Source organism: Spermophilus citellus (genome assembly GCF_964194105.1).
Source record: "Spermophilus citellus genome assembly, chromosome: 13".
Taxonomy (NCBI): Eukaryota; Metazoa; Chordata; class Mammalia; order Rodentia; family Sciuridae; genus Spermophilus; species Spermophilus citellus.
In genome coordinates this window covers 81597561-81621263 of record NC_138193.1, presented here as the reverse complement: position 1 = coordinate 81621263, position 23703 = coordinate 81597561, and the positions used below count along the sequence as shown (strand labels likewise).

Sequence of the window (23703 nt, the reverse complement as noted above, 5' to 3'; positions counted from 1 at the left end):
TGCTTCCCTTGAGGAAAAAGGAGCCACATTATCTATACTCCTGGAGACACCTCCAGAGAGGATTTGGACACCAGGCCTCCTTAGCAAGGGGATGGTATCTTTACAGAATCTTCCAAGGAAAGAGGCTTAAAGGTTTGAAACCCTCCACTCCAGGGCCAGCCCTCCACCTTTCTAATGCACATACAGGGCCTGGATCTCATTTCCTGCCTCAAGGACTTCAAGCCCGACTCAGCTCTCTGGCATGGATCACATTGTGCAGGTGTAATGCAGGCTGTGCTCAGGAGATAGTTGGGGCCACCTTGGGGTCACTCTGCATGTAGCTCTTAGTAGTTGCCCCATTTCAGCACCCCGTTCAGACCTTTTGTGTTGAGGGTTAAGGGTCACAGCCAGCAGGATAGGCCCAGGGACACATGAATGAGCCCTGTCTTGCAGAACCTATCATGAGACTGAGGAGCCTGAGGAGTCTGAGGAGCTGGGAAGAGATGTATACAGCAGGCCCAGGGGCCTGGGAGCCAGAGAGGAGGAAACAGCCAGGAAAGGGCTGAGGCAGCTCAGGTCTTTGGGTAATGATGACTTAATCAGAGGCACAGTCTCAGAGCCCTGCTACTCAGCTTTCTCCTGGTTGGAACAAGGTGGCCTTAGAGCCAGGCACCCCTTTCACTTCCAGTGGTGCACAGCAGGAGGTACCACCAAGGACCCTCACACTCGTGCTTCTGAGGTTGGAGTCAGTTCCCTCAGATTCAAATCCTGGCTCTACACTTATTAGTTGAGTGGGTGATGGAAAGTCACTTCCTTAACAGTTCACAATCTCAGTGTTCCCATCTGTTACATGGGTATAATAAAAGTTCATACTCACTGGGGGTTTGAAAAAGAGTGTGAGAGAAAATGCAGAAGTACCTGCTCATAGAAGATGCTGCAGAAAGGCAGCAGCTCTGCTGATTGTCCTTATGACTAGTAGCAGTAGCAAGAATAGAGTTGTAATATGACTGTAACCTTGGAGGGCTCCTAGACAAGCATCTTTCTCCCTAACCTGTAATACTTTCTCTTCTTATCACCTTGATCCTTCTGAGCCCTCCAGAATCTCTAACATCCTGCCCAAGCACCTCCTGAGCTGTGTTTCTAATGTCCTATATCTGGGCTATTAGACTACACTGTCAGACCCCACATGAACCCTCATGGTCCCCCAAATGGACTCAGGATGAATCTTTGTCCCCATATGCATGGTTGACTCCAGAGGAAGAGCTTCTCTCTCCTCGGCAGGCCAAAGGGCTTGGGCTGTGCTATGGACTACAGAAGAGACTTGGTGTATCAAATATCTATGGCTGTGTAACAAATTATCTAAAAATTTAGCATATTAAAATATCAATAAACACTTATCATATTACACTGTCTCTGGGGGTCAGGAATTTGGAATTAGCTTAGCTGAAGATTCTGCTCAGGCTCTGCTGTGAAAATACATGCAACATGTCAACTGGGACTCCAGTCACCAAAGTCTCTGGGGCTAGAAAATCAACTTCCAAGATGGCGGACTCACACACCAGCTGTCAGCCCTGGCTGTTGGCAGGCGGCCTCTGTTCCCGGACACATAGATCTTTCCTTAGGACTGATTGAGCATCCTCATGAAGGGGAAGTTGGCTTCCCACAGAGCTAGTGATGAGAGAGACCAAGGCTGGAGCTGCAATGTCTTTTATTATGGCCTTGCCTTAGATGTCATATGTGGCTCTTTCCACAATATCCTACTGTTTAAACAGGGAGGGGAGTGTAGAGGAGCATGAATACAAGTAGACATGGATCATTGGGGGACACATTGGAACATGGCCATCACGTCAGGAAAAAGATGTTGAAGACAAATAAAAAGAAAGATAGTTTCAGTTCTGGGAGACGACAACCTGAGGGGGCTGATGGGCAGGAGGGCATGTAGACTGGCATCTTCACCTTGTGGAACACAGATTCTTACGGCTTCCTACATGGCCCTGAGTGGCCCTGCCCATACCTGAAGCCCCACCACTGACCAATACCAGTGTTGGAACTAATTATGTAGAATTACACTTGATAGGGACATGAGGCATCATTACCAGCTGGACAGTGGACCAAAATGTGAAGAGAGCTCTATCACTGTGGGTTTCCGTTGAAGGGAGAGGTGCTACGACTGAAAGACCAGGCAAGAACAATTTTAGAGGAGGAAAAGCTTATCTGGAGGCTCAGGCTTTCAGAGGTCTCAATCCACAGACAGCAAGTTACGTTCCTTAGGGCTCAAGATGAGGCAGAACATCATGGCGGAAGACTGTGGTGGAAGGAGGTGGTCACATGATGATCAGGAAACAGAGAGAGAGAGAGAGAGAGAGAGAGAGAGAGAGAGACTCCACTTTCCAGATACAAAATATATACCTCAAAGCCACATCCACAATGACCCACCTCCTCCAGCCACATCCTACCTGCCTTCAGTTACCACTTAGTTGATCCTGTCAGGGGATTAATTCACTGATTGGGTTAACCAATCATTTCTCCTCTAAACCTTCTTAGATTGTCTCACACATGAGATTTTGTGGGACATATCACATAACATTACAGTGAACTTGAGGCATGACAACCTCCTTGCAGCGTTCTCAGAGCGATCTATCAGATTGGATTGGTTGCCCAATCATGGTGTTCTAGATATGGGAGGTGAGCAGGATATTGGAGCTATACTGTTGTCCCAGTGAGGAAGCTGGTATGTGTGGGGGCATCCTGATTCCTATGTTTCCATCATGTCACCTCCTCCTGCTCCTGGATCATTTGGATCATCATATCTTAACATTTGGATATTTGATGCTATGATATCCCCACTGTGCAGCTGGGGAAAAGCCAGAACCTTCTGCTTTGCACCCAGACCCATGGGAGCTATGCAGTTGCCCTCCGCTCCCCCTTCACCTGGAGAGGCTTTCCTCATTGGAGATGCTTCTCTTGAATTCTCTCCTTAGCAGAGCACTCTTTCTCAATGGCATAGCCCCTCTGTCCCCTCTCCAGAGCCTAGGGTTTCTTGCTAAGAATACTTTCCTGATTCTATCAAGTCCCCAGGGTATGGACTCCAAATAGTGTCTGGGGCATGGTGGTTTGTGCAACTGACAAGACCTCTTCCCTCAGGGCTTCCAGGATGGATGAGGAAAGAGATGCTGAAGCAGTCTTCAGGTGGTGAGTGCTGTGGGAAGTGACAAGTGAATTCTGATTTGGGGTTCACCCAGTGAATATGAGAATTGGATTCATCACCCTGAAGTCCATTTATTCCAGGTACACACCATTGGTCATGTTACACACAGTCCATTTGTATGTTTCCAAAGGATACCTCTGGTTGCTGTGTAAAAATCGGCAACAAGAGTGAGCACTGATGTGTGGAGGAAGTCAGGAGGAAGTCATTGGAATGGCACAGAGAAAAGGCGACAGAGGCCTGATGAGATGTTGACAGGGAGAAAGGGGACTGGGTCAAGAGAGCCAGGTGGTAGAATCTGTCCTTACTGATTGGTGGGGATGCTGGGCAGAGGGACAGAGGTAGGAGGATGACCCCACGCCACCCCGTTTCTGACATGAGCAACTGGGTAGATGGAGACACCAGTTACCACATGGGAAGAGTGGGATCAGCACATTTGGGGGGCTGGGTAGGGAGCCAAGGGTGCACTTGTGGACATGTTCAGTTTGAGATGGTCCAGCATCCGCATCCATTCCCTTTCTTTTTAGAAATAGTTGCCTATTTTTCTTTAAGGGCTTTAACCATCCCCTGTTGCAAAAATTCCCGGTTGGGCTATCAGTTATATGGTCTCGCATTCTGCACCATATAGCAGGGTACCACTCAGTCTGGATAATTGAGAACCCAACCCCCTGGTCACAGAGATTGGCCCAGAGCCACTGAGGTAGGCTGAAGAAGAGAGGGTTGCACTCCTCTTTCAGTTCTGAGCTCTATGGAAAAGTGAGCGGGGTGCTGTCGGGGCATTTTTTGCTGCACACTACATGGAATGAGGTGACCAGAGAAGGAAACCAGTGCAGAGGACAGCTGATGGGAGACAGAGATGGAGGTCTGACAACATCCTGTGAACCTCTGGATCTGCCCATGCCTCAAGCTGGATTTACTCTTTGATCCATCATAGGAATGAATAAAATCTTTTTTACTTCCCTGTAGCTAAGTTTAATACTGTCACATGCAAGTAAAAGAGGCAATCTAATTCAAGTAGCAGCATTCAAGAGGCAATGTCAGGTGGGCAGTGGGACCAAGGACAGAGGAGGAAGTAGAGGAGGAATTAGAGGAAGGCAAGGTTTGAGGACAGACAGGACAAAGCCTGGGGGTGAACATGGAGACAAGGAATATGAGGCACAGACTCCCAGATGACCCCAGTATTTGCTATTGCTTCTGGGGATTTTTGGGGTTGTTTTTTTTTTCCTTGAGATTTTAGCTGAGCTTATGTCTCTTCCAGGTAGATACAACTGACCAGGTTGCTAACTCTGGCCAATGATCTCTTTGCCCATTGGATGGTACACTCCACAGTGAGACCCACAGGAGCTCTAGCAGACGATGTCATGGACTCCCAGAAACCTCATTCAAAACTCAGGCACTCCTTCCACCAACTGCCAGGAGTGCTGTCAGCTCACCATTCAGCTGTGTTTCCCAGAAACTACTTTGCCCAAAGTTACCCCTCCTCCCAGGGGGTATCAAATGGAGCCTGAATTCAGTGGCTGCCCCAGCTGCAGAGCTCCCGTGGGGTGGCTGAGGCTTTGGTTGCAACTGCAACACGGTTCAGTTTCTCCCTCTGTCCAGACCTGTTTCCCTCCCCTCCATAGAGCCGATCCCAAGAGCACTCCCAACCAAGCACCTACCTGCAAATCCCTGTCCCAGAGCCTGTTTCCCAAGAATCCCAACCTAGGGTGGAAGCTCTTTGACTTAGACTCTGTTATGGAGGAAGCACGTGGAGAATAATGAAGTAATAGGGTACTTGAGCCCAGGTCCTCCAAAACCACTAAACTGCTGTTATAATCATCAGTCCTAGACCATCATCAATTTATATGATAGAAAAACAAACTATTTTGTTTAACCCAGTATAGTTTGAGGTCTTTTTGTGACAGCAATCTAAATGACATTCCAATTAACTTAGAATTTGATATCTACAAGAAGAGTGTTGGTATGGGAAAATTTAAAATATTTTTTAAATTTGGGAGGCTGTTATCAGACAGTGGGTAGATATGTCAGGTTGGAAAGCTGGTGATGTATGTTTTGCATAACATTTTTGCAACACTATCTCCTGTGATATCTTGAAAGGCAGTCACATGCCTACTGAGCTTCTAGCTGTAAAGGAAGTGGTTAGAGAAGATCCAAATATGGATGAGTATTGGCCTCTTTCTACACTAGCAATGTCCTGTCAGACACTCAGAACAGAGGCAGCAGTGTGTAGGCAGAGATGAAAGTGACTGCACTACTTCCAATACAGACTTTTTTCTGACTGTGGCCAATAACCTAAGTTGACTGGGAGTCCAGTTTTTGCAGCTTCAACACGTTGAGGAAACCAACTGCTAAACCATTTGTATGAAGTCGAAGAGCCAGACCAGGGGATAAGACTGTGGCCTTGGTCAGTTTCCTTTCAACTCCAGTTAAGACTCCCTGGCAGGAATTCCTATGAAGGTTCCAATGATGTTCTTCATAGAAATAGAAAAAGCAGTCATGAAATTCATTTGGAAAAAATAAGAGGCTCAGAATAGCCAGAGCAAACCTCAGCAAGAAAAGTGAAGCAGGAGGCATCACAATGCCAGACTATAGAGCTATATTAACAAAAAAAGGCATGGTATTGGCACCAAAACAGACATTACAATCAATGGTACAGAATAGAAGACACAGAGACAAACCCACATAAATAAGTTATCTCATACTAGATAAAGTCACCAAAAACATTCGTTGGAGGAAAGATAGTCTCTTCAAATAATGGTGCTGGGAAAACTGGAAATCCATATGTAACAAAATGAAATTAGACCCCTATCTCTCACCCTGCACAAAACTTAACTCAAAGTGGATCAAGAACCCAGGCATTAGACTGGAGACCCTGCACCTATTAGAAGAATAGGTGTCATCCTGTCAGCTTAGGAACCTAATTCCTCAACAAGACTCCTAAAGTGCAAGAACTAAAATCAAGAATCAAGGTTGCGGGCTGGGGATGTGGCTCAAGTGGTAGGCGCTTGCCTGGCATGCGTGCGGCCCGGGTTTGATTTCCAGCACCACATACAAACAAAGATGTTGTGTCCGCCGAAAACTAAAAAATAATAAATATTAAAATTCTCTCCCTCTATCTTTAAAAAAATAAAATAAAATAATCAAGTTTGCTTCCACAGTTTAGCAATTGTGAATTGTGCTGCTATTAACATTGAAGTGGCTATGTTACTGTAGTATGTTGTTTTAAGTCTTTAGGGTATAGATGGAGAAGTGGGATATCTGGGCCAAAAGGTGATTCCATTCCAAGTTTTCTAAGGAATCTCCATCCTGCTTTACAGATTGGTTGCACCAATTCACAGTCGTGTGCCTTTTCCCCACATCCTCACCAATTGTTGCTTATATTCTTGATAACTGCCATTCCGACTGGAGTGAAATGAAATCTTAGAGTAGTTTTGATTTGCATTTCTCTAATTACTAGAGAGGTTGAACATTTTTTCATATGTTTGTTGATCAAATGTATTTCTTCTTCTGAGAAGTGTCTCTTCAGCTCCTTAGCCCATTTATTGATTGTGATGCTTGTTTGTTTTTTTTTTTGTGGGGGGGTTAAGTTTTTTTGAGTGTTTTATATATCCTGAAGATCAGTGCTCTGTCTGACATGTGTGTGGCAAAAATTTGCTCCCAAAATACAGACTCTTTCTTCACCTCATTGAGTTTTTTCTGTAAAAGCAACCCAAATGCCCTTCAACAGATGAATGGATAAAGAAAATGTGGTACACACACACACAATGAAATATTACTCAGCTATAAAGAAGAATGAAATTATGGCATTTGCTGGTAAATAGAGGGAACTGGAGAATGTTATGCTAAGTGAAATAAGCTGATCCCAAAAAAACGAAAGCCGAATGTTCTCTCTGATATGCAGATGCTGACTCAAAATACATGTGGGTGAAGGGGGGTTCACCAGATTGAACAGGGTGGAATGACTGGAAGGGAGGGGTGGGAATGGGAAGGACAGTAAAATGAATGAACATAACTTTCCTGTGTTCATATATGAATACATGACCAACGTAACTCCATATCATATACAACCACAAGAACGGGAAGTTATACTCCATGTATATATGCTGTGTCAGAATACATTCTACTGCCATGTATAACTAAAAAGAACAAAAACAAATTAAACAAACAAACAAACAAAAAAAAACCTCCCTGTCAGGGGCTGGGGCTGTACCTCAGTGGTAGAGCACATGCACAAGGCCCCAGGTTTGATCTCCAGCACCAAAACCTCACCACAGGCTCCACCTCCCCTCCCTCCAAAAATGAGAACCAGCCCAGAAACCAATATCAGATAAAGGAGTTGCATTTTTCTTCAGGCCAACATCAGAGAAACTCAAACGGACTAGCATTAAGTCAAGCAGGGGTGGGATGGGAAGAGTACAGAGAGTACCCTGAGCCAGTAAATAATGTGCATATGTGTGTCTTCAGGCATAAGAATTATGTTAGGAACAGCTTTCAGGCTGGTCTACTTGCTCATGGAATAGATTGGAAACAAATAGATAGAAGTATATTATGTTGTTTGAAAATAAAAATTATACTGAGATATAGTACACATTCAACAAAGTTTACCCTTGTAAAGTGTATATGATTCAGTGGTTTTCAGGATAGTCACAGAATTGTGCAACCATCCCCCCTATCCAGTTCCAGGACATTTCTTCATCACTAAAATAGACCCTGTATGCATTAGCACTCATCCAATTTCCCTTGTCTCACCCCTCCATCCCTCGTAGCCACTAATCTACCTTCTGTTCCCATGATTTGCCTATCCTGGACATTTTGTAGAAGTGGAACCATACAATAAGCAGTCGTTGGGGTCTGCTTCTTTCACTTAGCACAATGTTTTCAAGGTTCCTTCATGTTGCAGCATGGGTCAGTATTTCATTCCATTTTATGGATGATCATCAGCTGAGGGATGTTTGGGTTGTTTCCACTTTTTTGACTATTATGAATAGTATTGCACAACATTCCTGCATATGTTTTTGTGTGGTTTTGTGATTTCAACTCTCTTAGCTGGGTGTACCTACGGGTGGGATCACACGGTCATGGGAATTCTTTGCTTAAGTTCTTGAGGAACTGACGAACTGTTTTTCTAAAGTGGCTGCACCATTTTACATTACCACCAGCAATATATGAGAGTTCTGATTTCCCCCATTCTCTCCAACACTTGTTATGATCGATTTTTTTGTTAGAACCACCCTAGGTGGTATGCAATGGACACATTGCTACCTAGACTCTATTCCCTAATTTCCCTCACAACTAGATATGCTTTATGACCGAGTCTAGAAGTGGTCAGATATATGAAACTTTCACACCAAGCCCTTCCAGGGAAGTAGGCATATCTTCTTCCTCCTTTATCCGCTTTCTTTCTGGCTGGACCATTAAAGTGCTGGCCGTGGCCTAAGTATTCACCTTGGAGGGAGAATGTGGTATAAGAGCAAGAGATGGAAGGGGCCACCATAGTACCCCTGCACCACCTTCTTTAGTAGTGACTTGGCTTGCCAGAGTTAACCTTCTACTTGTTTGGAACACTGTCTCTTGGAATCCTTTGATACAGGAAGCTAGCTTTCTTCTTGCAAGGAATATTAAGAAAAGATTGGTGTGGATACAGGGAAACTGTGGATTCCATGGTGGGATGGTGAGGGAGGCTCAGAACATTTGCAAAAGAGCAAGTTATGGCAACCCACAGATGCCCCCACACAGCACTGGTTCCCTGACACACTCATCATTGATCCATGTCTGGTTCAATTTTATTTAATTTGTTGTTTTTAGTGATATGATAAGTTCTTGTAAAAACACCACCCACACAGAAGCCTTGACCAAGATCCACGTCTCACCACAGGCTCCTCCTCCCCTCCCTTCCCCTGCCTCCTTCCACTCAAAGTGGCCAACATCCAGAATCTTCTGTGCAACATCCCATACTTTCCATTTTGTAGAATTTTATTAATGTGTTTTCATGTGAGTTGCTATAACCTCATGAAAAGGGCACCATTCTTCATATCATCTCTCAGTACATTTTTTCTTAATTGGATATGGCTAGAGTTTCATGTTGCTGTGGCTGATTTGTTTAACCTGCTCTATGATGCTGTATATGACTAGGCCGCACTTCAGCCTCCTGCTTCTCACAGTTGTGTAGTTATGGAAGGGTCAACACTCAGCATCCTGCCCCTATGCCACTATGTCACCAGCCCTGTTTGTGCCTCAGACTTGAGGTATCTCATGGGGGGGGGGGGGGACTAAAAGTGTACTGTTCTCCCCTTGAATCAGGAGAATACCAGTATGGTGTCAGGGGAAACCAGTATGGAGAATTGTCTTGGTTAAAGGTGGGAGCAGAGGTCTATCCTGGAAACCTAACACTGCGTTCTATTCTACTGTATTCCATTGGCTAGCCTGACTTTCCTCTCAACAGTCTTCTAGCCACAGTCTGAAATGAGAGGTACCATCTTCTTTGTTCTTAGACTCTATCTAAGGAAAGAGGTTTGGAGGAAGAGAAGAGTGAGTGAAGCCAGCCACTTGGGAGCCAAGGAAGGCTCTAATACAGATGTGGGCCTGCCTGTCATTGTCCTTAAATACAGTGAGTACGAAAAGAGAGGAAGAACCCAGCCCAAGCCCAGTCTGTGTTTCTGTGGTCCAAGGCAATGTTTCCTTCTGAATTTTCCCAATCAAATTCAATTCAATTTTGTTTCTCTAATTATAAAAGCTAGGAATGGGGGCGGGGGGCTTGGGTTGTGGCTCAGTGGTAGAGAGCTTGGCAAACATGCATGAGGCACTGGGTTTGATACCTGACACCACATTAAAAAAATAAATAAATAAAATAAAGGTATTTGGTCCATCTACAAATAAAAATACATTTAAAAAAAGAAAAAAAGCTAGGAATGAGGGTGGGGAATCATTAGACACACATTCATTCAATTATTTTCGGTGCCTCATCTCTTACACTGACCTAGAACAAAACAAAGCCATTGCTTCTCCCCCATTCCAGAGGCCCGGGACCTGTCAAGTTGGTGCTTTCATGGCCTCAGGCCCAGGGGACATAGAGGGTCTGGGTGGGAGCCCACGGGTGGAACATTTTAAGGTACAGGACAAAAGACAATTAGCAGTGGTTTCTCCCAAGCCCCCCACTGCTCAGCTCTTGGTAACTACATGCCTCCAGTCTCCCAACTCATGGGAAGGTGGGCCGACTGCTGGGTAAGCCTTTAAACTAACAAGAGGCCTGCAGCGCCCATCCTCAGAGAAGTTTTACCTTTCCCCATGGCTCCAGCCATGGCCTTCACCCTACAGGAGCTCCTGAATTGGGGCAGAGATGGATCTAACCCATAGGTAGAACACTTTGGAACCTAACCAGTGAGATGGACCTGGGATATGGAATGGGAGAAGGAATTTAAATAAGTTCTAAGGTGAAGTAGAACAGGTCCGGTCCCATGATATAACTTGTCACACTCTCAGCAAAGAGTGGCGGAACTTTTCTGGGTTCCGGTGGAGGAATACATAACGGGGAACAAATCTGGTCCCCATGCAAAAGATGGTTTTCAACCTAAAGCCCTGGGTACCAAGAGAAGGTCCCAAGATGGATCACCCAGGATATAGCCAGGACTGATAGAACAGAGACCAAAAATAAGGGACTCCAACAAGACAGATTAATCCTCTTGGGTAACAGTCCAAGCACAAACAGTTTGGGGCCAAAATAGTATCTGGGACTCAGGCTTCTAACTTGCTGTTGTGCCATCCCTGTGGTCCTGTCCTTACCCACGTGATCTTGGGTGGTTGACCAGCACACAGACTTCCCTCCTGCACCAAGCGGAGGAAAGGGGGCCAAGAAAGGCTGATTCCCTTTTAAGGCATCATGGAAGTTGCCCACATTGCTTTTGCTCACATCTCATTGGCAGAGCTCTTAGACACATGGCTACACTTAGCTTCTAGGGAGTCTGGGAAGTGTAGGGTTTTTTTCCCCCTTAAATTCTCCCTAGGCAACTTCCCCATGAGACCATGAGAGGTCATGAGACCCCTGAACTGACCATGCTCATTTTCCCTGCAGGAGGATAAGGGCAGAGTGAGCAAGCAAAGCTCATCTGCGGAAGAAAAGGTGTGGCCAGCCCCTGAGAGAAGCCCGGAGAAGAGGCAGGAAAAGGTAGTCAGCCTCCACCAGGCCTCCCTGGGACCTGCCCCCCCCCCCCCCCCCCCGACTGAGCCAGTTATCAGCACTCCCTTTCCACCAAGCTGATTCCAGTTGAGTTGGGGCCATGGGCAATCCTCAGTATTGATGGAAAGTGGTTTTCCTCCCTGGGGGAATGAGCGAATGAGGAGCAGGGGTGGACACAGCTAGATTCAAACCTAGAGAGAAAGCAGGCAGGCCCTTGCTAGCTCTCTCTTCCTGCTGCACGTTCCCCCTGCAGATCCCTCCCACCCATCTGTGCCGGGGATGGAACCCAGAGCCTCCTGCATCCTAACGGGCCTCCCAGGCCTTCTTTGCGTTTTCCCATCAACCCGTTTCTTGCCAGCCAGCGCCCTCAGCCCCCAGGCTTGCTCCAGCCAGCCAGCTGTGGGGAGGGGGCTGAGGAGGTGCACCCTCACAAAGGACCTATTCTCCACTGCTGGGGGCTGTTATCAGCCAAGCCTAAATCTGAATCACCTGCATCTGCCTCCTTTGGGTGGGGCCCCTAGATTTGCCTCTGGGCCTCCCTTTGCCGGGACCTGTGAGTGGGGGCGGACTCTCAATAGAGGCTCATTGTTTTCTGTCCCCTCAGCTGTGGAGGTTCTGTGCAAAGCCTTCCCTATCCCCTTTCCTCTTCTGTCCCTCACCCTTCTCTCTCTGTCCCCACACTCTGGACAGCATCCCATCCCCACCTCACCTTGTACAGCAGTATTAACCCCTCAGGGAGTCTGGGGTGGTGGCTAGGGAAGGCAGGGGATGCCACGTGGCCACCTTCCTCCAACACAGCCAGAATGAAGATGGATCTGATTCCCTGGCTGCCTTCCCCACTCCCCTGAGGCCTCCTGGGTCCCCTCAACCTGCTGCAGACTGCAACCATGCTGTCCTGGGCCTGCGGTGTCACCTGGTGGCCAGTCTTGGAACCAACTAGAAGAGAGGGGGTCACGCAGGTACCAGAAATCTCTTTTCTCTCCTTTTGTTTTTAAAATCATGATCAGCTTGGGTTAACTTGTGCTTCTGCAGGCCCTCTTTAAAACCCAGCAACGAGTCCTTGAACCTACTTCCTTCATCTCCCATGTTTCCACCCTACCCCTGTTACCTTGGGGAGCTCCTTCCCCCATAGTGTATCCCGTCTACCTAACCCATCTTGACTGTCAGAGAGAGAGCCAGACCTGCCCCGTGTCAAGAAAAAGGCAGGCCAAGAGCCAGGAAAATAATTAGAATAACGAAGAAGAGTTGGGTGTGGTGGTGCATGCCTGTTTTCCCAGCTACTTGGAAAGCTGAGGCAAGAGGATCACAAGTTCAAGGCCAGTCTGAGCAATTTAGTGAGACTCTGTCTCAAATAAATAAATAAAATGCTGGGGATGTGGTTTGGAGCTTGGTGGTAAATCTCCCCTGAGTTCAATTCCAGATACCCGATAATGAAGAACGAAGTCTTCCAACTTCTAATACCCTTGAAAACTGCTTCAAAGCTGCCTTTAGAAAGCCTCACCTGTCTACCCATACTCCTTTCTTCTTTTCTCCAACACCAGCTTTCAATTAAAAACAGGCAGACTTTTCTAGATCCACATCATTATTTTTTCAATTTCTACATGCACATCTTGCAACAGTAAGGGTTTTATTTTTCCACCGTAGGTGTGTGGCTGCCCAGCTTGGAGATGGGCTAAATGAGCATTTATGGCTCAACATGGAAAACTGAGCTCCATTCAAAACACTGAACCCTTGGTTTTTCTATCAGCTCATTGTCTGGAATGCCAAACCACTTCCCATAAACAGTTTTGAACTCTAAGCCATTGGTAAGGTGGGACAGCCTGATTGTAGACATTTGAAGGAAAGATAATGAGGTACTTTCGGTGCTTGTTGTTGTTTTAAACAGGTTAATATATATACACACACACACACACACACACACACACACAATCTGATTTCCCCAAAAAAATGGGAATCATGATCCCTGTTAGAATCCTTGAGGTTTCCAGAATGTCCTGGGTCAGTGGCCTCAGGTTGGAGGCGGGATTATTGAGTGAAGAAGCAAGTGACGCTGTGGACACAAAGACCAGGGAGAGAAGCTGAGAGAGGGCCCAGCTGACTGGAGGGCTGGAAAGCAGTCTTAGGGCAGAGGAGCAGAGAGACACAGCCAACATGGGTACTCGAGGCAGCCTAATAACCCACGTCCCACCAATCAGTATTTATTTACTTTCAACGCCACTTTAATGTGGTAGAAAGAGAGTTCTGCTTGGAGGAATGAGGGAGCAGAGAGAGAGTCCCTGTTAGCAACACTCCATCTCCTCTGAGCAGTGCAGTTCTGACCCCAGGCTTACGTTCCCAATCAGACAAGCAAAAACTGCCAAGACCCTATGCACCTCCTCCTTTAGAGACTGCTACACTAGCCTGTTCTTTTGAGGTCTCCCTACCACCCCACTGCAAGGATAGCCTCTGTCCCATCAGGAGTTCCAGACATGGTTTTCTTCATCATCCCATATTTCCAGTGACATTGGAGTGCCTCAAAAAGATGGCACCCTAGACAGCTGCCTGCCCCCGGGTTATCTCACCTGCCACAGAAATGCCCTGATCCCCATTCTGCCTGGTGAAACAGGCCGAGGGATTTTAGGGTGCTGCCCAGGTAGGCCATTGCTGCTGAGTGAACCCTGATTTTGAGCTGAGATCTGAGTTCAGGTTCATCCATCTTATTCCAAGTCCTCTTCGTCATTCCCCACTACCACCCCAAGAGGAAATGGACAGGAAAGGCCATTGAGAGTAGGAGGTTGGGACCTGTGAGGGGGCATAGGAGGTGGAGGTTTGGACCAGAAGATATATCAAGCTGAGTCAGACCCAGTAGGCAGCAAGGAGGGGGTCTTGGTGCCCAGCTGCACCCCCCAAAAAGCCCAGAAGGAATCAGGAGAGCAGGGGAAGGCTCCCAGAGTTGGGGTTGGGATAAATCTTGTTCTGGAGAGAGATGAGCCAGGCTGGGGTCCCTTCTCCATGCCAGGCCCTTTAGCAGTGCCTGCTGATAGGACAGGGTAGGCCTGAGCCTTGAAAAAAGCCCAAGGGAGTCTTTGTGGGAGAAATCTCCCTTTCTGTGCTGGATTGGAGGCTGCAGAAAGTCCAGGCAGCAATGCTGAGCTCCTGGAACTGGTCCTGGAGGGTCTCTCCTCTGTCCTTTCTCCCTCAGTCTAGCCCAGAGCAACTCCAGGGCCAAGGAGGGCCTGGTGGCCAGTTCCTGGCTTCACCAGCAGAGGTCTCCAGAGCAGAGCAGAGGACAGCTTGACACGGGCAAGGGTGTCACAGGATGTGCTGGCCCTTCCGCCCTGGTCACAGGTGTCCAGCTGTCCCCATGCATGGATGGTCTTTACTAGTGCATGGGTGTGTCTGTGTTTGTGTGCATTCTTGTGGGTGTGTGTGTGTGAAGTGAACCTATCTGCGTTTGTGGGTGTGTATCTACAAACACAAGCATGGCTGTTTATTTGTGTTGGGAGTGGCTGTGCATGTGTTGGCCCATTTCCTCTCTGTGCATGTTGGCACTGTTTGTGGCCATGTGTATGTTTGTGTGCACTTGGCTGCATAGGTATCTCTGCTTGGGCTTGTAAGGAGAGGAGAAAATAAGTGACATAATTACATCTGCAAAGTCCCTTTGCCTAAAGGGCAGGGGTTTTGAAATCCTCACATTCTTAGCCCCATAACCCCATACCCTCACCCAGACTGGCCACCTCCTGCCAGTCACTCAGCGCAATCCCTGAGTTTGTTTGTAGAAACTCCTTTTCCAGCAGGTGTTACTCACATCCAGTTCCCAGAAGTGGAGGTTTCCAAAGTGCTACGCACCTCTCTCTCTCTCTCTCTCTCTTCTCTCTCTCTGTCTGATTCCCTGTAGACACTGTTTCCTTGTAAGGAGAGGGGAGTGGTGTTCCTGAGCATGGGAGAGAAGGTAGAGAGCTGCCCTGGAGGAACGATGCACCCAGGGCTGATCCTCCCGTGAGTGAAGGGACCCAGCTGCCGTGGGGACAGGGTCTGCTGGAGGGCAGCTAGTGCTCTGGTCTCCTGAATGCAGCCTGTGCTGGTGCTCTGCCAGGGGTGTGGAGACAGGAGAGACAGGAGGCTCCCTCACCCCGTGGCAGCTTGCAGCAGGAGTAGGCAGGCCCTGGGGCCACTGCACCATGGGAAGCTGTTGGTTTCCTAAGACTGCTGTCATTGAGTTGCTTACAACAAGGCAAATTTATTATCATACAGCGCTGGAAGCCAAAAATCCAAAATCAGCATCACTGGGCTAAACCAAGGAGTTGCAGGGCTGGTTCTTTCTGGAAGCTCTGGGGGAAGTTTCCTGCCTTTCCCAGCCTCTCCACCTTCAAAGTCAGCAGCACGCAGGGACTTCAGATGGCTCTCCTGTGCTTTGGCTCCTGCCTTGGACTTTCTGGCCTCCCTCTTGTGAGGATTCTTGTGATGACATGGCCTCTCCTAGATAATCTTAGGTGATCTCTCCATCTCCAGATGCTTAACATAATCACATTTTCAAAGTCCCTTTGCCTAAGGTGTGTCACACTCTCAGGTTCTGGGGATGGGGATGTGGACATCTTTTGGGAGGGGCACTGTTTTGATGACCAAAGAGGGCAACCACAGACAGGCTGACAAAAGAAGGTGACATTCTTAATCCATTCATGATTTCACTGAGGCACCTGATAGGACCCTCACTCCTCCTGAGGAGCCCTCTGGCTCTACTAGTCTGGTCTGGGGGATTGAGCAGTCCTGGGCATCAGGAAGAAGGGCTCTCTGGCTGGGCAAAGGGCCTTCTCTTCTTTCCACCCTCCTAGCTGCTCCAGGCCAGGCATCCACTATTAGCCTGGTTCAGATTGACCCCTGGCCCCCCTGAACTCCCTCACCCCTTTAAACCTGTTTCATACCCAATCTCTGGCCAGGCCTGGGCCTGAATGCATTCTCCAAGTGGGCTCCTCACCAGCTCTCCCTCAGTCTCCCTTTCTCCTTCTGTCCCGTCATGGCCCCCAATCCCAGCCCCAAAGGGGGTTTTGACTGTGGAGCTCCAGCCAGCCAGCTTCAGGCCTCTCCTTAGCCCTCTCTGCAGGGATGAAAACCACACCCGTGGCTTCCTTCAATGCTCAACAGAAAGCCCGACTACAGGGCCCAGAGTGAGGAGGAGGGGGACATGCATGATGGCCCTGGCCAGCACTAGGGATCCGAGGGGACTTGTGGCCTCTTAGATACTTCCCAAGGCCAGACTTCCACCCCACTCAGCCCCACATCTGGAATCAGCCTGGAAATTCCAATTGCTCGACACTGCTAGGAAATGTGTCAAATCTTCCCACAGATTTCGTGGAAGCAGAAGGCACTGGGGAGGGGGGCTCACTCCACAGGACCCCAAGAGTCTTGGAGAAATCCAGATGTCACCACAAGTCCACAGACCTCAATCTGGTGGGTCCCCCTACCCTTCAGTTCTACTTCCAGTTCTGCGAAAATTAAAGATGCCTGGAGCAAGCGGCACGGTTTGTGTCTCACTGGGGCCCATAAGTCTGTCTGTGTGTGCGTGTGAAACTCTGACTTTTTTTCAAATAGAGACTGAGTTATTTTTTCCTGGAGAGAAAAATGTTGACATGCCTTTAAAGGATCATCTGCCCAGAAAACCCCTAATGCACAAAGAAGACACATTCTTCCCTCGTCTTTAATGAATACACACACACACACACACACACACACACCCCTCCCAGAGGCCCAGGCTTACCAGCCTGGGCATATGGGCATCCTTAGGGTCTTTCCTCCATTTCTTGTCCAGCCCACCCAGTGTCCAAGGGGCATTGCAGAGAGCTGGGCTCCCAGAGTAGCCTCAGCCACCAGCTCTCTCTGCATCTCTAGGCAAGTATTTTTAGTTTCGTGTGGCTGCTGTAACAAAGCACGTCAACACCAGGGGCTAAGCTGACACACATTTATTCTCTTATGGTTCTGGAAGCCAGAGGTCCCAATCAGTGCCACTGAACTAAAGCCAGGGTGTCTGCAGGGCCGTTCCTTCTGGAGGCCCGAGAGGAGACCCTATGCCCTTATTCTTTCAGCTTCTAGTGGCTGCCTGCCTCCTTGGCTGGTGGCCCCTGCCTCCATCTTCAAGAGCATCACTCCTTCTCCACTTCCTCCTCTGCATCGCTGCCTTCTCTAATTCTGACTCCCTTGAACTTCTCTTTAGGATACTTGGGGTTCTAGTGGGCCCACCTGGATAATCCCCATCTCAAGATCTGTAATTTACAGCATATTACAGTGATGCAGCCACATCAATGTTTATAGCAACTCAATTCATAATAGCTAAACTCTGGAACCAACCCAGGTGCCCTTCAACAGACGAAAGGATTGAGAAATTTTGATATTTATACACAATGGAATATTACTCAACCTTAAGGAAGAAAGAAATTATGCCATTTGCAGGTAAATGGATCGAACCAGAGAATATTATGCTAAGCGAAATAAACCAATCCCAAAGGAACAAAGGCTGAATGTTTTCTCTGATATACGGATGCTAATTCATAACAAGGGGAGGGGGAGAATAGAGGTACTTTGGATTAGACAGAGAGGAGTGAAGGGAGGGCAGGAGGTATGGGGATAGGAGTGATGGTAGAATGAATTGGACATATGACCCTATGTGCATATGTGACTACATGACCTGTGTAACTCTACATCGCGTACAACCAGAAGAATGAGAAGTTATACTCCATTTATGAATAATGAGTCAAAATGCATTCTACTGTCATGTACAACTAATTAGAACACATAATTTTTTTTAAAAAAGATCTGTAACTTCATCACAACTATAAAGTCCCTTTTGACCTATTAAGGTAACAATCCACAGGCTCTGGGGTTAGAGCATGAACATATGGGGTGGGAGGATTCGTTATTCAGCCTTCTGCAGCAAGATTTCCCCTGTAAGTCTCAGTTTTTCATCTTGGCTTCAGAGGGTCAATCTCCAGCTCTGGAGCTAAGACACTGAGTCTTACTGGACCCTGGAAGAATGGGCTCAGCCCCACCCCCTCCTCTCCTCCATCTCCTCTCTGTACTCTTTCACCAACACCAGCAGTCTGATGCCTCACTTTGGGGCCCTCTGCCCTCAGTCTATACCTGAGGCGCACCCTGGATCTGTGACAAATTCACTCCAGCCCGGATAAGGCTTAGGATTTTCATTATAAATTTCTCCAAGGTAGGGCCCTCAGCTGCCCATCTGTGATGTGGGCAGAAGCACCCTGGACCCTGTCGGAGGAGGCTGGGGGAGGCAGGGTGCCAAAGCAGGGCTCTGGGAGCTCACTCCTGGCAGCTGGCCTAGGGCTTCAGCCTCCCAGAGCTCGGGCTCCCTGAGGCCCAGCCTGGCCTCCCCAGCAGAGTGCTGTGCACTGCTCCCCAGAGTGTCCAGGATCCCTTGGAAGCCAGGTGGGCTGCCTGAGGTGTCAGGGGATATTTGGGGACAGGTGGTACTATCCTTTAGGCCCAGAAACACTGACGTGCCTAGTCCACCTGCCCACCTGTGGGCAGAGCTCCTGCTGGGGCACTGCTTGATAGCTCCCTTTCCTCAAAAGCTGCACCCTCCAGGGACACCTTCCTGACGTCTAAGGGGTCTAATGTCCTCCACGATGCCCCAGAATGCCACAGAGGGGCTTGCTGTGTCCAGGCCAGGGACAAATCCTATCCTTCAGACAAGAGGAAATTACTGCCGTGGAGGGGGTTGGAGTAGAGAGGGGCAGCGTCTGGGGACTGGCTCTGGGTTCTCCCCGTGGACCCCTCTCTGGTAACAGATGCGCCCCTCTAGCCAGGCAGACCCAGAGACAGCAGCGAAGGCTTTAGGACCTTGAACAACCCAGGTTTCTTGTTGCTGGGCTGCTCTGTTGCCCTTCTCTTATCTCAGAGAGGCACAGCTGCCAAACAGAGCTCGGACCTAGGTGGGAGGCCACCTGATCCCTACAGGGAGGTGCCAAGGGCCCACCCTGTCTGCCAGGCCTAAGGGTAGGACAAAACCAGAGCCAAGCGTGTGCAGGGCCGGCACGCCTGCCTCTCCTGGCATCCTCGCTCGTGCCGTCAGTACACCCCACCAGGGCTGTGAGCCTACCAGAATCCCCAGAGCAGCTCCTGCTGTTTTCTCCATCCATTATCCACCCGAGTGACCTTGCCTGGCCAGGGCATGAACCACACATCCTGAAGTCCTACTCAGGATGATATTGTGAATTTCAAGCATTTCTCATTGCATGAAGGGGAACGCTCAAAGTTCTTACTATAAGACCCTGATGACCTGGCCCAGCCCTCTTCTCTGGTGCCCATTGTTGCTCCCCTCCTGCCTGCTCACCTGGCTATCGCCCCACTGGCTGTCAGTCTGTGTGTCCATCATCTCTACCTCAGGGCCTTTGCACCTGTTGCTCCCTTAGCTTACAGCACACTCCCTATCCCCACCTCACCTTCAGTGGCCATTTGACTCCCAGGGCTTCTTCTTCTTCTTCTTCAGGGCTCAGATGAAATGATTCTAATGAAGAGAGGCCTTCCTCTGTCCCTCGGTTTAAACTATGACCCCCTCCCCACTCTAACCACACTCTCAAACTACCCTATTCTTTTCCTTCCTAGCACTCAGCACAATTGTAATTCCTTCATTCATTGCCCTCTGTCTTCCTCCCTCTCTAGGTGCTAAGCTCCACGGGGGTAGGGGTCCTCTTGGAATCCCTAGTATTTTAGTCTCATGCCCATGGCTGTCAACAGGTGCTTAATCATGACTGCTGTCAGTGAAGGGCCACCTTCCCGAACACCTCATATGTGCCAGAAGCTGTGTCAGGTGACACAACCCACCAGCCTCTTTGGGCAGACAGATGGGGAGGGGGCCTGTGGCAGAGCAGGGCACCGGGGCAGGTGGGTCAGGTTCTGCTCTTTAAGAGCGAATATCTCCCCAGAAATCACCCGGCCAAGACTCCTCTGTGCAGAAAGGACACTGAGGCTCCTCTCAGAGCTCTGGGGTAGGGAGTGGTCCCAGAAGCTCCTTCCTAGGGACCACCCTGCCTCCGTGATGGCCATGTCCTGACCTCCTCTGTGTCCCCAGGTGCACAGTGAACTGACAAGAGGGGAGAGAGCAAGTGGCAGCTGAACCCTGAGCCAGACAGGGCCCACCAGAGACGAGCATCCGGAAAGCAACGGAGCTAATGTCACAATTTGGTCTTGGATTAGCCTGATTCCCAAGGTGGTGCCCAGGGTTCACATCAACACTTCCATAGCAGAGGGGTTAGGAGAAAGATCTGGATCTGAGTTCTGGCTCTGCCTCTCTGTAGCTCTGTGTGTGGCCCTTTTGAGCTCCTCAACGGCAAATGGGGGTGATAATTGGACCTACCTCCCGGGTCGATTTTGAAGACTACATAAGATGAGGCAGGAGACGTCTACAATCTCCGGCAGCAGTGGGTCTCTAACGGATGGCGACTGTAGGGATTCTTCTCCACCAACCTAAGCCCCCGCCTTGCCATCTCTTTCTCTCATTCTACAGACTCCATCTTCTGGAATCAGGGAAGCCATGGGATTAAACCAAGTCACACTGATCCCAGCCCACGCCAACCCTCAGAGATTCTGATTGATTAGGTCTGGGATGGGTTCTAATATGCTTTATTTTTTATTAATCTTCATTTCTAAATAAACATCCTGGGTGATCCTGATGTTAGCCAGGACTGGAAGCCGCTGGAATAAGCCATGATGGGATTTTATTTTAATGAAAGCCACCTGTGCCTTCAAAAGTGGCTTAGAGATACCTTCCCACGGCCCCTGGAACCACAGCAAGTAAGCCCCCTGGTCCCCAGGGGCAGGGTGGCGTTCCTCCAGTGGTAGGGGTGGGGGCAGCACCAGCTGTGTCCCCTCCTGCAGCTGTCTCGGTGCCCTGACCCAGTGGAGATCACTGTGAAATTCATTCTCCACATCTCCCCAAGCTGGGCCAGGTGGCCACTGGCAGGAACAGCAGATCCCACCAGACAGGAGGCCTCTGTGAGCCAAGGAAATACAGCTGCCCACCTCTGCCCAGCACAAGGTCACCCCAATCCTGCCTCCCTGGGCCAACAACTGTCTTTTGTCCCAATTCGGCTCCTCTCCCCTGTGACTGGGAGACCTTGGCTGGGCCCGATCCTGCGTTTCTGTGTGTTCAGTCAGAGCTGCTGGTTTGGGGAGGGGATCATGGCTGGGCTCCCCTCAAGGCCTGGAACAGAGCTGCTCTGGAAAAACGTGAGCAGAGGAGGAAAGTGAAGCTGCAGATGGGGACAAGTATGGCCTCCCGGATGTCACTCCTCCCCGTGCATGGCAGGGAGCGGGGCTTTCCTTACCTCAGGTAACTGGGCCTGATTTGCTTCTGGGAGGTGAAGAGGCACAGAGGAGAGCACTGTCCTTTGCCAAGGACACGGGACTGTGCTGTGGGAGAGATGGGCGCAGCCTCTGTTCCACTGTGAGGAGGGCCTGGTTTTCATAAAACAACAACAACAAAAAAAAAGTTTAAAAAGAGTTTACTGCAGGGAAGAAAAAGAGGAAAGAGAGAAAGAAAAAGAAACTATCTCAAACTGATGATCAAAATCACCTGGGTAGCTTGTAAAAATCCAGATGCCAAAACTCATCCCAAGCCAATAAAATATGATCCTTGATAGCTCTGAGTGTCTCTTCCTTATGGTTTAAAACATCCCAACCTACTCACCCAACTTGGAAGGCCCCCTAGGTCATGGGTGTCAGGGGTGAGAGGGAGCAATTCCTATGGGATCAACAGAGTGGATTCTGGGCCTGCTTTTCCCTTCGGGTTTGAGGAAGGAGAGCCAGAAGCAGACACAACAGGCTGGTGTGTGTGTGGGGGGGGGATCCTGAATGCTACCGCTGGCCAGTTAGGCTGCGTCACCCTCCCCAAGCCTCTTCCTCTATCACTCTCTCTCCTTCCCAGTGATAATCCTAAATCCAGACCTTGCCCTCCACACCCTAATATCCAGCTGCTGGAAGGGCCCCCCATACCCTTCCACAGCATTTCTACTAAAGCGCAGTTCCCACCCTCTCCCCCCTCCCCGGCAGAGATGCACCTCACCTGTTCCTCCCTCAGCGCCCCAGTCAGACGTGCCCTCCTCCAGGAAGTCTACCCTGCCTGTCGTGCCTTGGACCTGTTAACAGTGCCCGTCTGTCAGCCCCTGAGATCTCGAGCCCCTTGGAAGCAGAGTCGTGGCCTACTGGTCTGCAGACCCCGGCATGGGCACAGGGGGCCCCAGCACTAGGACATGCCTTCCTTCTCCCAGCCTTGATGGAGACCCCAGCCAGTGTGTCAGAAGTGGGGTGCTGGCCTTCTGCCGTTCTCTTTGGCCTAGACCAGGCGGCCACCATCTCAGATTCACGAGAACTGACACCAAGGGAGCCACATAGTCCAGGGAGGACTCACAAGTGGTAGCCTGTGGTCTGGTGGGGCCCTGGCTAGCTTGGGAATCTTGTTCCCTACTCTGTCCCCTCATTCACTCGGTTCTGGTCACACTGGTACCTGCGTCTCTCACACATGTCCATCTTGCTCCTGCTCCTGCCTCGGGTCCATTGGAATTGGCTGTTGCCTCTGCTCAATGGGTTCCAGGCACCCACAGGGCGCTCCTTCCCTTCACTCAGGCCTGTGCTCAAAAATCAACCCATCCCAAAGTTACCATGACATTTTTCATCAATTTATCTGCTGTTTTCTGCTCTGAACCCATCAAGTATGGGTTTGGGGTTTATTACCTGTATTTCCCACTAGAAGGTTCATTTTCTTGGGGGCAGGAGCTTTGCCTCTCTTTTGGGGTCCTGCCACTTCCTCAGTGCCTAGAACAAATAGGTGCTCAATAAATACGTGTTTAAAATGAAACTGGCTCAAGCCTGGCCTCCTCTTAGGGTCTCTGCCTTGGGTTGTGCTTGGCCACATTTCTGCAGAGGCAGTGGGAAGAAAAGGGACCAAAGACAGGATGAGAAGAGGGAGACAGAGCGGGATTATTTGATCCTGTTGTCTCTCCACCAGAAAATTCTTCTTCCTGAGCTATATCTTGTAGATTTTGGCTTGAATAATAATAATAATAATAATAATAATAATAATAATAATAATAATAACAACTTGTTATTTTCATCTTTTGTGTATCAATTTTTCTAAAAAAAAAAAGGTAAAAATTCAGGCAAGAAAAACATAATAAAAGCAAAGAAAAAGAAGGAATCTAAAATTACCCCTTATCTCTCAACTCATCCATATTTTGTTGCATATCCTTCCAACATTTTTAATGAATTGACATTTTAAAAATCAGATTTTGTATATTTATCAGCCTTCTCTTTTTCTGCTTACTATGTGATAAATTTATTTCTGCCACATTAAATATTC

General features: G+C 48.7%; 1 long non-coding RNA gene across 1 annotated transcript in view; it reads left to right on the top strand.

Annotated features, from left to right (window-relative positions):
- The window catches only part of LOC308632395, an 86788-nt gene extending 63839 nt beyond the window's left edge, over nucleotides 1–22949 (top strand). Inside the window, exons 3-6 of the long non-coding RNA XR_014018526.1 lie at nucleotides 3124–3267; nucleotides 11253–11345; nucleotides 12156–12316; nucleotides 20419–22949. This is a non-coding gene — a long non-coding RNA (uncharacterized lncRNA). The remainder of the gene's footprint in view (nucleotides 1–3123; nucleotides 3268–11252; nucleotides 11346–12155; nucleotides 12317–20418) is intronic.
- Nucleotides 22950–23703: the final 754 nt, after the last annotated feature.